Raw genomic sequence first — 13,847 nt, 5'->3', positions numbered from 1 at the left:
ACTGTCAAGCACCAATGCTGATGATATCTTTTTGATGGTTGCACCCAAGATTGCATCTTTGCAGAAATCTGGCAATCTGCTTTGTTTATTAGCCTCCCTTTTCTCAATGGTTTCATGAAGCAATTTTGATAAATTTGTATCAGATACCCATTTTCTCCGAAATGACATAATGGAGAACCATTGACAATCAATTAAATCCCGTTGCAACATTCAAGATTTCCTTAGTATTGCATCAGTACCTGTATCAACTGTATAATTGATGTTCAGTCATGTAGAAGACAGATCTGTGATATAATTATGGTAAATTATAACATAGTTGTGAATGTGAAACAAGAGGTCAAATAAATTAGTAGTTAAATTACAATGAGTAAGTTGAATGTTATTTGTTAGCATCCTCGGATATGTAGCATATTTTAAGCAGTTAGAATTCATTGCTTTTAAAAGCTATACTATATCTAAAGAGAGATGCAGCGCTGCTGGCATTGAAGAGCATTGATTACCCAATGCCGTAAAAGCAATGCGTCTATGTCTAAGGACATCCACAATTAGATTAAAGTAATATATCAATAATATTTATTTGCTAGATACAGAGATAGCTGTAGCTGATGTCTTTGCCTGCAAACTAACTTGACTTCAAACTTGCGATCCCAAAAACATTATCACTAAACAAACTAGTATTTCATATCAGTTTCATCAAAATATTTGGAATAAAAACTGTGATTGTATTCAATTCTGCGGCAAACATACCCATTGAAAGAAAGGAAATGAGACTTACATATAAATTGATGCAGTCAATTTTTTTAGTTCTCTCACTATTCCTACATTCTCATGTTAACCATTAGAACAGATGGTTTATTGTCAAACATTACTGCATTAGTTGAAAAAACACTGAGATAATATTAGTTTATCACTTCTCTTCATTTGTCAGTTTTTAGATTTGCTGCTACAACCTATTTTTTTAATTGTGACAGATAATGATAATATGGTAATACCCAATAATGCAAACTGATTAAATGTTGAACGGCAATACACACAGACATAGGTGCAGAAATTCAACACTGGTATGCTGGAGCTACAGTAACCTAATGAATACTTATCAATGACCACTATCAGATAGAGATTGATGCACAACTTGAAGCAGTTTATATACAGATATACGGTAAGGGGTCTATCATAGTTTAGTACCACAAGTACTTCCAGTGGGCGTAGAATAACGAATTTCGCATATGTTATTCCTAACCCCCACCTGACTATGCCATCCAAACATTATGTCACGAAGACGTCACCATCACCTCGTAGAGCTTGCCAAAGTATAATTATGATCGCCAAAATGGCATCTGTGCCGCCGATAACAAACCCACCAACGCTGGCGATCTCTCATCGTTGCGACAAGAAAACGAGAGAATAGCTTGCTGGATTTCGGGTGATTGTCTGCGCGTTTTGGACTACCATCCGCATACTTTGATGAGCCTTATTACGCCACTGTGACGTTGCAATGCCGTAACTTTCCAGTGACGTAGTCAGATGGGGGTTAGGATTGACATATGCAAAAATTGTTAAGCCATGCCAGAAGTGCATGTGGTACTAAACAACAGACCCGGGTATCTTGGGTATAGCAGTATAGTGAAGTGAACGACGTACCGATTGAATAACGTCAGTCAAAAATGTGATGTGAAATTAAACGCTTATCCTGTCATTGGTACGATCCAGACTGGATTCCATGACAGATGCACGCCCGAGGGAGCTAGCGCTCCACAAAAATGCACGAGAGCGAATTCAATTTTGCGCGCCAAAAATTTGCAATTGCTCACCAATGTAAATCGGTTTAAACAGTTTTTAAATCAATAATCTAGTAATATGAAGATGCCAAAAAATTATAACTTCACAATTGTCGACTAATACTAGCTTGCAAGATTTGGCCTGATCGAAAAATGCGAAGCAAAAAACACCATATTGTGTTGATTGATAGGAATCCCGTGAGAAAGATCACCTCCTCACTGACTCTGACCAGTTATAGCTCTGATTCAGCGTATTTTTTATACAATAATTTTACACGGATGTACTGAACAGTACCGGTATCGACAGTTGCATAAACACTCTCAAAATTAATGAAAAAATATAGAAAAAATATTTGGGGTCAAAGGTCAAACGTCCATTTTTTGCTCTGATTTGACGTATTTTTCATCCATTAATTCCACGTAAAAACACTTCCAAATTAATGACGAATTATGTCCATTTTGCTCTGATTTAACATATTTTTCATCCAATAATTTTACGCGAATGTACTGAACAGTACCGGTAACCAAAGTCGCACAAACACTCTCAAAATTAGCAACAAACTGTAGAAATAATGTTTGGGGGTCAAAGGTCAAACGTCCATTTTTGCTATAATTCGACATATTTTTTATCCAATACCGGTAATTTTACGCGGATGTATTGAGAGGTATCTTAGATCGAAGTCAGTTTCACGCGGGCGCCGTTGTTTTGCACGCTGTGAGCTATAATTGCACGCCAGAAATTCTTATTTGCACGCGGGAATTTCCGATTGCACGCCCGATTTCTCGCTCAAAAAGGCCATGAAATCCAGACTGGGGTACGATACGGTACGGTAACTGCTTAAACAACTCTCAAACAAAAATGTTTTTGGTGTGGGTGTGTGAAATATTTAAATTATTTTAGGTGAGTGAACACGTACCACATCTTCTTGGCAAAACCTTCCATCTTATATACATTCTCTACGTTTTAAACCTGATCTAAGGTTTTTTTCGCTCTCCTGATTTCATAATCAGTTTTTATTTATTTATTTTTACCATTCATTTTATTGTTTTGCTGATTATGGAGTCTAAATAAACTTATACTTATAATGCGATGTGAAAATACAGCTCAACTTACTCCAGTACTCGTAAGTTACAGATATCAGGATATTGAGCCAGTCCGTACGGTTAGTTGCTTGATACCTGTATACTGGGATAAAGCTGCTGTACTGCAAGTACCGTACCGGTACCGGTACAATGTCTGCATGTATCACAATGCCGGTACTGGTACCTACCGGTAGCCTATCAGTGTATAGTCTACATATAGATACCGTACGGTACCGGTACCGGTACAGACATAAGCGTAGATTAGGTAATTGGTCAATCGAACTTCTTAGCCTAAGTTTAGATACCGCAGGGCAACACACAGATACAGCAACATGAAACTCTGGCAGCTGAACAGTCGGAAACACCGCCGGCAAAACCAAATCAGAACGAAAATCGCCGCGGGAAAAACAGATGATTGATGGAAATATGTGCGGATACAATTGTAGCCTATAAAGCAAAATTGGATGGGTCCACAAAATAAAAGCTATACCAAACCAATACATTGAACTAATAAATATATCCAGCTAACGACGATTTGGGAAAGCTTAAGCCAGAACCACTTACAACCCCAAAACCCAGACCGCGCAACAAAGAGCTGAGGAAACCCTGCGAGCTTACAGAATTTCACCAGATTACGAACTGATTTCAAAACCTCGGTCCCAAAATTTTTTTGAGTAGCGAACTTTCTTCATTGAGTTGCCAGAATAGTAAAAGGAAGAGAGAGAGAGAGAGTTCATCTGGACATTCATTTGGAAGTGAAAGATTTTATTATTTCTTGAATTTTCAACACTTACGACTAAAAATTAGGCAGGCTTTTGGTCTGAATTGTATGATTTGAATAAATTCTAATTAAACGAAGAAACTTCCTTGTTTACATCGTGACATTGGCCAACCAGCAAGATGCAAAAAGTGACGTAACATGAGTAGCTTTCTTTATACACTATAATTCGAACATACAAAAATATAATAGTTAATTATGACTGACAAGTGATTTGGTAGATAGTAACACATAATATTACATAGTTCGAATTTGACGCTTCTCCGGCAAATATATAATATAGATATTTGGCTACCGAGCAAGTATCATAGAATGAAATTTAAGGCGAAATATTGATAATGTACTATAATAGCAAGTGTGACAAGAGAGCAATGCTCAAATATATGGACACGTTGACCAGAGAAAATCAGTCCTTACGGGTATCTTTGACGTTACCGATACCCTCAAAAAAGTTCGGGATTCCCAGTAGCAAAAAATTAGCAGAATTAAAACGTACAGCAAGTCATCATGCAGACTAAAATCCGTGTTTCCGTGGATAAAAAGAATACACGAAATTTTAAACGAAATATCAAATTTCATAGAATTCATACAAAATTTAGAAAGAAATAAATATAGCCTTTTGAAGAAAAATTCCATCTTTATCCACTGAAAATTTTAAAGCAATTGGTCGAGTAATCGAAAAAAAAAAAAAAACTTTTTCATAACGTGTCAAAGAACAACAAAGCCATAATATTGAAACAATCCATAGGTCAACTAACGTGTCCAATACAACAATACATTACTTTTGTTAAATGCAGTGTATAGATTGTAATATAAATTTTCAATAATTGTCAAAAAAATAAAGTTCTCATGTGGATATAGATATTTGGCTACAGAGCAAGTATCATAGAATGAAATTTGAGGCGAAATATTGATAACGTACTATAATAGCAGATATGATAAACAATACATTACTTTGGGTAAATGTAGTGTATATAGATTGTAATATAAATACTCAATAAATTAAAAAAAATAAAGTGTTTAGTACATATAGATATTTGGCTACAGAGCAAGTATCATAGAATGAAATTTGAGGCGAAATATTGATAATATACTAGAGTAGCCAGTACAGTATGATGAACAATATCGCTCACAGAGCCGAGCTTTTTGGCAGCGGTCTCTTTTGAAGACCGAAGACTTATCGATCGAAAGTTAGGGGATCCCCAAAACAGCGCTCTTACTCCATATCGACACCTTGTGTCCCATCACTAATTAAATATTAACTCGCTAATTATACGACATAATTTATCCAAAATCAATAGGCTTCTGGTACGACATATGATGAATGCACATGCAAAATCTGGAGCAGATTCAATCTCGCTTTCGTGAGATATCGCGTGCATCTAACAAACAGACAAACAAACAGACAGACAAATACCTATCAACATACTGACCGATTAAAATCGATAAGTAATTATTGACTGAGTTCCATTAAAGAGTTGTCAAAAAAGGCGTTGAAATTTAATTGAGTGATAAATTTAATCAACCCCGTGTAACTCCGGAAATTTGGTCCCGGTGTTGAATTCGCCGACACGCTTGACTTGGTGCTGATAGATTATTATTGCTTCGAAAATCATCGTGCGGCTTTCTGTGTTCTGACGGCGCTGTCTCGCGTCAAGATTAAGTGAGTGACTTATAAATATTCAAGTTAGTTGTGCACTTGGAATATTACACGATATACTTGACTATAGAACTGATAGAATGCATATTACAAAACAAAATAGAGGAACAATCAATTGGAGTGGAAGTGGTGACTCCTCTTCGGCCCATGGGCCGGGGCCACGGCCCATCAAATTGGGCCTCGGCCCATCAAATTTGGGCCTCGGCCCATCAGGCTATGGGCCGCGGCCCATCAAGTTGTGTAAAGAAACTATTCACTTGGCTAACACAGACAGTCCCCAAACTCATAATAGAACTATAATGTAAAAAATCTGAACTAAATTTTGCCCTAACCCTAACCTGGTACACATACTACAAGAGTTTATTTTTTGGTTCGAATATTGACAATTTTGTAAAAATTGAAAATTTTGGTAAGATAATTGAATTTTTCCTGACGGGGCCGCGGCCCATAGCTTGATGGGCCACGGCCCATGTGGCCCAATTAGATGGCCGTGGCCCCGGCCCATGGGTCGTAGAGGAGTCACCACCCCTGTAGATCAATTGAGTGGGAAGGCCCTAGGACCGGTTCAGCACTCGAAAGCACATTCACAGTAAGATTTTAAATTCACTTTAAAGCTCCCATGAGTAGATGTAGTCTAGTAAAGAGCCGCTTTGTGCTACGATTGTTCAGCATAAAAAAGAGTAAGTTAAAAATGTTCTTATAGGTACCCAATACAGTAATGATTTGTCAAGGAATGTAAATTTTGATAAGAGATATGTGTATTTTCGGATCATAAAAAAGTTGCAGTGTGAGGATTTATGCTGTGTGATCAAAGCAGTAAGCAAGAATATAAATTGACTGATGGGTGATTGACATTGTGAGATTGTGACGTCTGTATGAAAAACATGAATTAAACACACATATTTTAACTCCAATTAATTAGTGTTTTATGATGGAGTTCTACTGATCTTGATAATTTTTTCTCAGACTCATTCTGCCATTGTATACGAAGTCACCAGCTGCATATTACAACATAAGAGGTGTTTTACGTTTGCAATGATAATCCATTTTGCTTGATTTCAGGCTGGTACTAATAACTTTTTTCACATAAATTGGATACCTATTATCTAAACATGGCTTCAACATATATATATATTTATAATTTTAGATGTGCCAAAAAGTTTTGAATTATTTTTTCTAGTGTTTTTAAATTATTGATTCGTGATCAAAAGCAATAACTTTTTTGCTATTGCAAAATCCACCACATTTATTGAATGCATTAATATTTCTCCTGGAACCGTTGCATTTTATTAATTCCAATTTGTTTTGTGGGGTATTCACATTTTTGTTTCAAATAATACTTTGTCAAAGTGGCTGTTATACTCATATATAAACACATACATGCTTAGATGGTAGACAAGGTTCAATCGTTGTGGGCAATTTATTTCAAAATATCGTAACTAAAATATAAATTTTTGCAGACGTCTCAAAACTCACTTTTGAAGAATGATTTGCTGTCACCAGATGGGGTTTTGGCATGGAAACATCTAGAGGGAATTTATGAAGATAAAAAAACATTTGAAACAGCCATGTAAACTAACAGACCAACATGTTTAACTCAATAGCTTGATAAAAATGTATGTTAAATATTAAGCACAGGTATAGCACGAGGAATTGTTTTGGGTATTAATTCATTTGTATTTTCCTATTAGATCTATTTCCTATTGAGCATTTAAATAGTTGGGTCATGATTATTATTTCTAAAATTACCAACAGTATTCAGGTCATTAATAACAGATAAACCGGGGAAATTTTTCTTTGTAGGTTCTTCCTGCATCTGTTGCTAGGATTTCGGAGATGTCTGAATTTGAAGCAACGCCAAGTTTTGCAAACTGCAAAATACCTTTTTTTGACATATGCAACAGGCCAACAGCACTACTGACGTGGCTTCCCTCAAAAACGGAAATCTACTACTACTCTCTGAAACATCTGGAGACAAAAGACTGCAGTATATCAGCTAAAATTTCATAAATTATTTTACACACTCGAAGTCTACAACAGGTGATTAGCTCAAGGATTTTTTAACTAAATAAATGCTATACAGCTACATGCAACACATTCTGAAGTCATATTTAAAAAACAACAACATTTCATTGCTTCTCCAGCGTATGAAGGGCTCCAAATACTGGTACCTTCAACATGTGATATACCATATTAGACCAAACATCTTTCAGACCCCCTATAAGTGTAAGATAAAAGTCTTCTAAATTGTTTTACTATATCATACATAAAAATTTTTCGTGGCTTGAAACACTTTTTAGAGTTACACCATCGGGACTATTATAAACTAACATTTGCGATCAGACCTGCTAGGTGTTTTGGTCTAACTTGTCAATTAAAGATTTCAGACCCCCTCCCTCTCCCTTCAAAATCTTATGCCCGTAGGGCCTCACCCTGAATATTAAATGAATCGCCAAAAAATTTTCAGTTTAAAAGATGCATATTTTGCAGGTCGCGAGGCTGGGAATCCATCGCTTCTCCAGTTGATTGAAAAGCAGCAAAGAAAAAGAAATATGTAGCAATGTCCACGTGATAGAACCTAAATTGCATTTTTACTCCAGCTAGAACCACTCCCAAAGCCTTAAAAAACATCAATACCACTATTAATATAACTCGATATTCAGTGTTTATTCACATTAGTAATTAAAATAATAATTTGTATTTCTATGGATTATTGAGAAAAAAACTTGGGTACTCCAGAAATACGTGCGATATTCAGTGTTTATTCACATTAGTAATTAAAATAATAATTTGTATTTGATAATTTGTGCTGTATATTTGATCGTATATTAGTATTTATTGAAGATTTAATGATAACTATACTTATACTTTTGTAAAGTGTATACTTTACTTGTTCTGCACAAAATGCATTCATTGCAAAGTGCTTATGATATATAACAATAAAAAATGAAAAAAAATAAAAAAAATTGTATTTCTATGGATTATTGAGAAAAAAAACTTGGGTACTCCAGAAATACGTGTACCAAGATGACGGACAACGGAACATAGTATGTGTACCAGTTTAGGTCATACTTTTAGGTACATATACCACAAAACTCACTCGGTTAGTCCCTGAACTCGTAATAGAACTAAAATAAGGAAAGAGGAATAAAATTTTGGCCTAACCCTAACGTGGTACGGTGTCCTCATTTCTTGGTACGCATACTTCAGGTGTACGGAAACTTGACTGTAATCACATACATCTTAATCTTCGTTCCAGCTGCTGTGTTTCTTCAATTGTTTTCGTATTCCATTAGTCCTATTGTCCATCTTGTTGTTATTATTTTGGCTGCAGTACTTTGCGTATACATATGCTCAAATTTTTTGAATACTTTCTCAAGTAGTGTTGTTACATCTTGACATTCAGTTACATTGTTTAATAGGTATTCGCTCATGAATGATTTGAAAATATTTTTCTTTTATATCAAGTGTCGGATGTTCAATGATGTGATGATGGAAATAAATTTCAGCTGCTTGCATGTGTTGAGATAGCCTTTGTATAATCATTGACTCTTAAAAAAGTTATTTATAGATTGGTTTGATTAAATTTTTGAGCAGAACCTTGTGTTTTTGGGTTGCATTATTAACAGAAATTGCTGCTCTACCTATGCATTCCAGATTGTTGTCACATTCACAAAAGCTGCAGTGCGCAAATCACTGACCCTTCGTTTCGTTTGATGCCGTTGAATTCTTTCTCATAATCATCACGGCAAATTTTTTACGTTTACTCATTTTATCCCTTATGAAGTTCCAGATCTAAACTAAATTTAATTTACTGGTATATTCATTTATAAGGTTAAAAATAAGGACACACGTCAAAATAAAGATGTTTTTTAGGAATAAGGACAAAAAAATAAAGACCTTCAAAATAAGGACAAATTCTAAAAATAAGGACGTCATGGCAGCCCTGATTATAGGTCAAGTGGAGAAAAAACTTCTGTGAAAGCTACAATACTTGAGATGGAGTGAGACCAAAATGCAGTGCTACTAAGCGTTTTTTTTTTTTTTTATATAAAGTGCAAAGTATTCATTTTCGTCATCACTTTACCTACATCTAACTGACATTTTTTGCAATGCATCGCATTTTTGATGCCTTGCTTTCTTTCGACAAGGAAGTTGTCACACCATCCTGGTCATTTGCAAGACAGACTGTGTCTTCATTTTCACAATTATTTGTTTATTTTTATCAAATTTCTTCGTCCGCAAATATTTCGATCAGTCATCAATGAACAGGGCTAGTTTTCGAGCTGTGATGCAGGAGCGTCTTCGTCGTTAAGCATCTTGTCTGAACAAAACCAACCGTGACGCCCGCCACTTGAAGGTGCGACATCGCCTTTGTTTGTTTATTATACGGCGAGCGGAGTTGGACATCTAGTAGTAGTATATATTTACGGTTATATAACAGAGATGATGTAAAAAGCTTAGAAGCTGCTACAGAGATATATTATCACCAACTGGTGTTTGAAATCCCCAGCAGCAGAGAATTCAATTCCGATAAAACTCATTTCAGCCGGAGAATTGTTTTTATTTGCAAAGTTAAAAATAAACACGAACAGACTTTAAACAGGTTATATTATTGCTGGCGTCCTGAGTCGTGGTTTTCTCGTGCATGACCACTACAAGTTCAAAAGTTATGAAGCTTACTTACAAAATGACGTTGATATTCCGTGCGTATTTGACAAAAGTGTGTATGATAACATACGGAACGTTAGGTCAGCGGTTCGACGCTGACTGCGAATTGGGGAATCCGGGGCGCTGACTGTCAGATTGGGGATTGCGCTGGCAACAAATCGGGCAGTTACAAGAAATCTAAGATAATTTGAAATTTTTTTCCATTCCAGCCTAATGTTTTAGTTTGACCTACCTCGGTGCTTTGAATTTCTCGCTTAACGTAAAATATTATGACTTTTGCTAATCTATTGTACTGTTTCGTAATAATTCAAGTATAACGCCATAGTGTTTCGTCTCATTCATCATAGTGTTTCGTAGTTCGAAGCGAAAATTTAAGCAATATGGTAAAAGTACCTATAATATGGAGTTATTACAGTCCGAAACTCCGACTGGAAACCGATGCGTTTGCTGTAATAAAACTTTTTCGAGCGAAGTTATGAAACAATGGGTATTCATCCCTATGAATAGGGTTACCATATTTATTTGACTTCAAAGCGGGACGCCTCCTGTAACTCTACAGTTTCCGATTTTACTACATAGACCTAAATTTAAAGCCATCCCGATGACTTCATTGACCATATTGTCATCGACAAGACGCTAAAAAGCGGGACGTATGGTAAGCCTACCTATGAAGCACCCAAAATGTTATACATTACACCAATGAACCATGATTTCAAATCTATCTCAGAAAAGCGATGATTGTTTACCTGCAGATAATAAAATTCAATCCCCATACCATTACAGACGGATTAAACCACCACTGTATCAGTAAAGAAAGTTCTGAATATTGTTTTGCATCATATAGCTTCTGTAGTTATTTCATAGGTCTATTTCATTGAGAAACAATACAGGACAGAGACGAGTTCATAAGATATATATAGAACTCTGCTGATGTATATAAACTGCTGATATAGAAGATGGGCTATGCAGTTTATCAGGAATACAAAATTATTAATACTGAGACGAGTTGATGAGATGGCTGCTGATGTAGAAGATATATAGGCTATGTATAGGGCTGGGAATTTCAGGGAAAACACTTTAACCGTTAACCGGATGAAGGCAGCGTGACGTTTCACATAATAATTATAATTTTAGCTTGTTACGTCACAATGGTTACACAGCAATTTCGCGTGACCTTATCCCCGTATGGCTCAAAATTATTCACGAATCGAGATAGTTTCGTGATCGCTCTGCTGCAAGATATATGTAGCGTGGGTATGACATATGGAAGTATTTTAGTAAAACCGATTCCGTTATAAATGTCATTTATGTGACAAATGAGATATATAAAGAAAAACAGCATCAACCACGCACTTATTGGTTGACATTGAATATACGATATACGTATTTGAAATAAAATCGTGAACAATATATTTCGACCGAAAACTGATTCATAATTAATTATAGTCAAATTTTCATAATCAGCAATCTTGGTACTTCAATTATTTTTCACATTTATTAGGTCCTCACCAATACAGTTAGCGATATTCTTTTGAATTAAACGCCACAGGAGATAAATTTGCGAAGACGTAATCATTTTTGAAAGAATTGTACATTATAAAGATGATTTGTACTTGAGATGTCAGTTAACGGTTAAAATAAATCGTAACCGTTAACCATCTAAAATCGGTTAACCGGTCAACCATTCCCAGCCCTAGCTATGTAGTTTGATCAGAAATATTTAATTTAAAATTCAAATAGATCAGTCTATATTGCCAGAAAATGATTTACTGGTCCAGCGGTTCCCAAACTTTTTGTTCGCGCGGCGCCAAATTGTCAGGGTAAAAACTCACGACGCACTCACACGAAAAAAATGCTGCTTCTAAATAAAACTCAATTTTATGATCGTTGATGTGTACTTTATGTCTTTAAAAACTTGCAAACACGTAGGCCTACGGAGTAAAGTCCAACTCTTCTTCTTCATCTGCCTAATTTTTTCCTTTGAAAAAAATCACTCATGTTCGCTGAACTCGTTACAGCAGATGAATAAACTGCAGCAAGTAGTGTCTATCTCTATTGTTAAGTGTCTGTTACATAACGACAGAGGCACACACTACGTACGTTGCAGAAAGTAAACAACATAGAAGAGTAAAATAACTTTATTGATTCATATAAACAGTATTAAATTAAGAAACAATAAGACGTTTATAATCAATACAATATGTAAAATATTCAATGTTTTCTTAGTTATGTTTAACACATTATGTTCAACCTTTTGGGAACCGCTGTACTATTCTATACCGCATAACTTTGCGTATGGTGATAATACATTTGAACCCACGTACATTTGCACCCGTAAATTGCGCCTGCATGGCGCTCCGAAAGTATTCGTACCAAGATGACGCACAATTTGAACAACCCCAACCTGGTACAGATACTATGTTCAGGTTGTGCGCCATCTTGGTACGAATGCTTCGGGAGCACCGACATTTGGACCCACGGACATTTGCACCGACAGACATTTGCACCCACGTACATTTGCACCCATGAACATTTCCACTAATGGACATTTGCACCCATGCACATTTGCACCCACGCTCATTTCTATTCATGCACATCTGCATCCACGGACTTTTGTACCCATGACATTCTCAGGCATATGCATGCGCCTCGTAATCATGTTCGCGAATAACCGTGTTTCAGACAAACTTTAATTAACAACTTTACATATATATTTTCGCAATAAGGGTTTGCTACGATTTTACTGCCATTGCGAGTTGAAATCCTTTTCCTTTTATGGGTCATTTTCTTTCGGTGAAATACCGCAAATGTAGTCGAATGTGCGGTGGTTAGTAGACGATGAGGAAAAAAATGGTTGTGCATGAATTAATCAAGTCAGTGTTAAATCAATTGTACAAGACAAGAGCGAGGTGCTTCGAGAACACCTACAGAATCACCTACCGGCAATGTTACCATTGAGCAAATTTCCATTTCTTCTACAACCGAAAGCGGCGTAGTTCTTAATCTATCTGACGTTGCAAATCTTAATATGAAAGTAGACAAATCGCCATCTAAAAAAAAATTGAATCAAATTGTTAATGAGGATGAAAGGAAAAATGAAGAAACTGATGAAAAGACAGAACTGAGGAAGAAGGTATTCCTACTGGACCTACCGCAGAGAAGATCCCCACATCATCTTTATGCTATGACAGTGGTTCTTAAAGTATGGGTCGCGACCCAAACATGGGTCGCGGAAGGTTTAAAAATGGGTCGCGACAAGGTCGTCAATGCAAGGGCAATCTAAGTGGAGAAGGACGAATTTTCAGCTTTCCCAATGTTTCAATTTAGCTTCTAAACTCTGGTATTTAAAAATAATGAAATATAAAATTTCATTCACGGAAAGAACTGTCTTGAGCTCATTGTTACATCACAATTCTGATATGCCAGTCACGTGTATTATTTTTATGGTATCGGTAACCAATAACCATGCACGTCGCTTGTCGTTGTGTTGACCGCGTGGAATGTCGTCTTAGTGGATTAAAATAACCAAAAATGGGTGTCTTTTTGGTAATGTAAATTGTAATAGACGACGCAATGAAAAAAAGCTCGCTTCTCGACATTAGATTATTCAATATCTAGAGAAAATGTGACTTCATCTCGAGGCAACATTTACCGCGAACGAAGCAGTGCGTGCACATTTGATGAGTAAAAAGTTGTATATTGCGAGAGATACCGAAGGCCAACTAGGATGTCGTGTTTGCGACGGACAGCGGGCGCCTTTTCTGCTACAATTCGCGACAAGGCACTTGTGCGAGCGAGGATATTTGGCACTGACGGTTAACAAAACTAAGCTCGCAATCGCCTCGATACCCGTGACAACTTGCGTATTGCGTTAAGT

General features: G+C 36.3%; 1 long non-coding RNA gene across 4 annotated transcripts; it reads left to right on the top strand.

The window, feature by feature from the left end:
• Positions 1–5,822: 5,822 nt before the first annotated feature.
• Positions 5,823–8,827, top strand: LOC144422035 (uncharacterized). 4 transcript variants are annotated; one of them, XR_013475116.1, is made up of 5 exons: positions 5,823–5,888; positions 6,266–6,365; positions 6,760–6,915; positions 7,103–7,339; positions 7,790–8,827. It is a non-coding gene; the product is annotated as an uncharacterized LOC144422035 (long non-coding RNA). The 4 variants fall into 4 exon arrangements; XR_013475117.1 differs by having other exon boundaries at positions 5,840–5,979; XR_013475114.1 differs by having other exon boundaries at positions 5,840–6,365.
• Positions 8,828–13,847: the final 5,020 nt, after the last annotated feature.

Source organism: Styela clava, chromosome 4 (genome assembly GCF_964204865.1).
Source record: "Styela clava chromosome 4, kaStyClav1.hap1.2, whole genome shotgun sequence".
NCBI classification, from domain to species: Eukaryota; Metazoa; Chordata; class Ascidiacea; order Stolidobranchia; family Styelidae; genus Styela; species Styela clava.
This window is presented reverse-complemented; position numbering and strand designations above follow the sequence as displayed.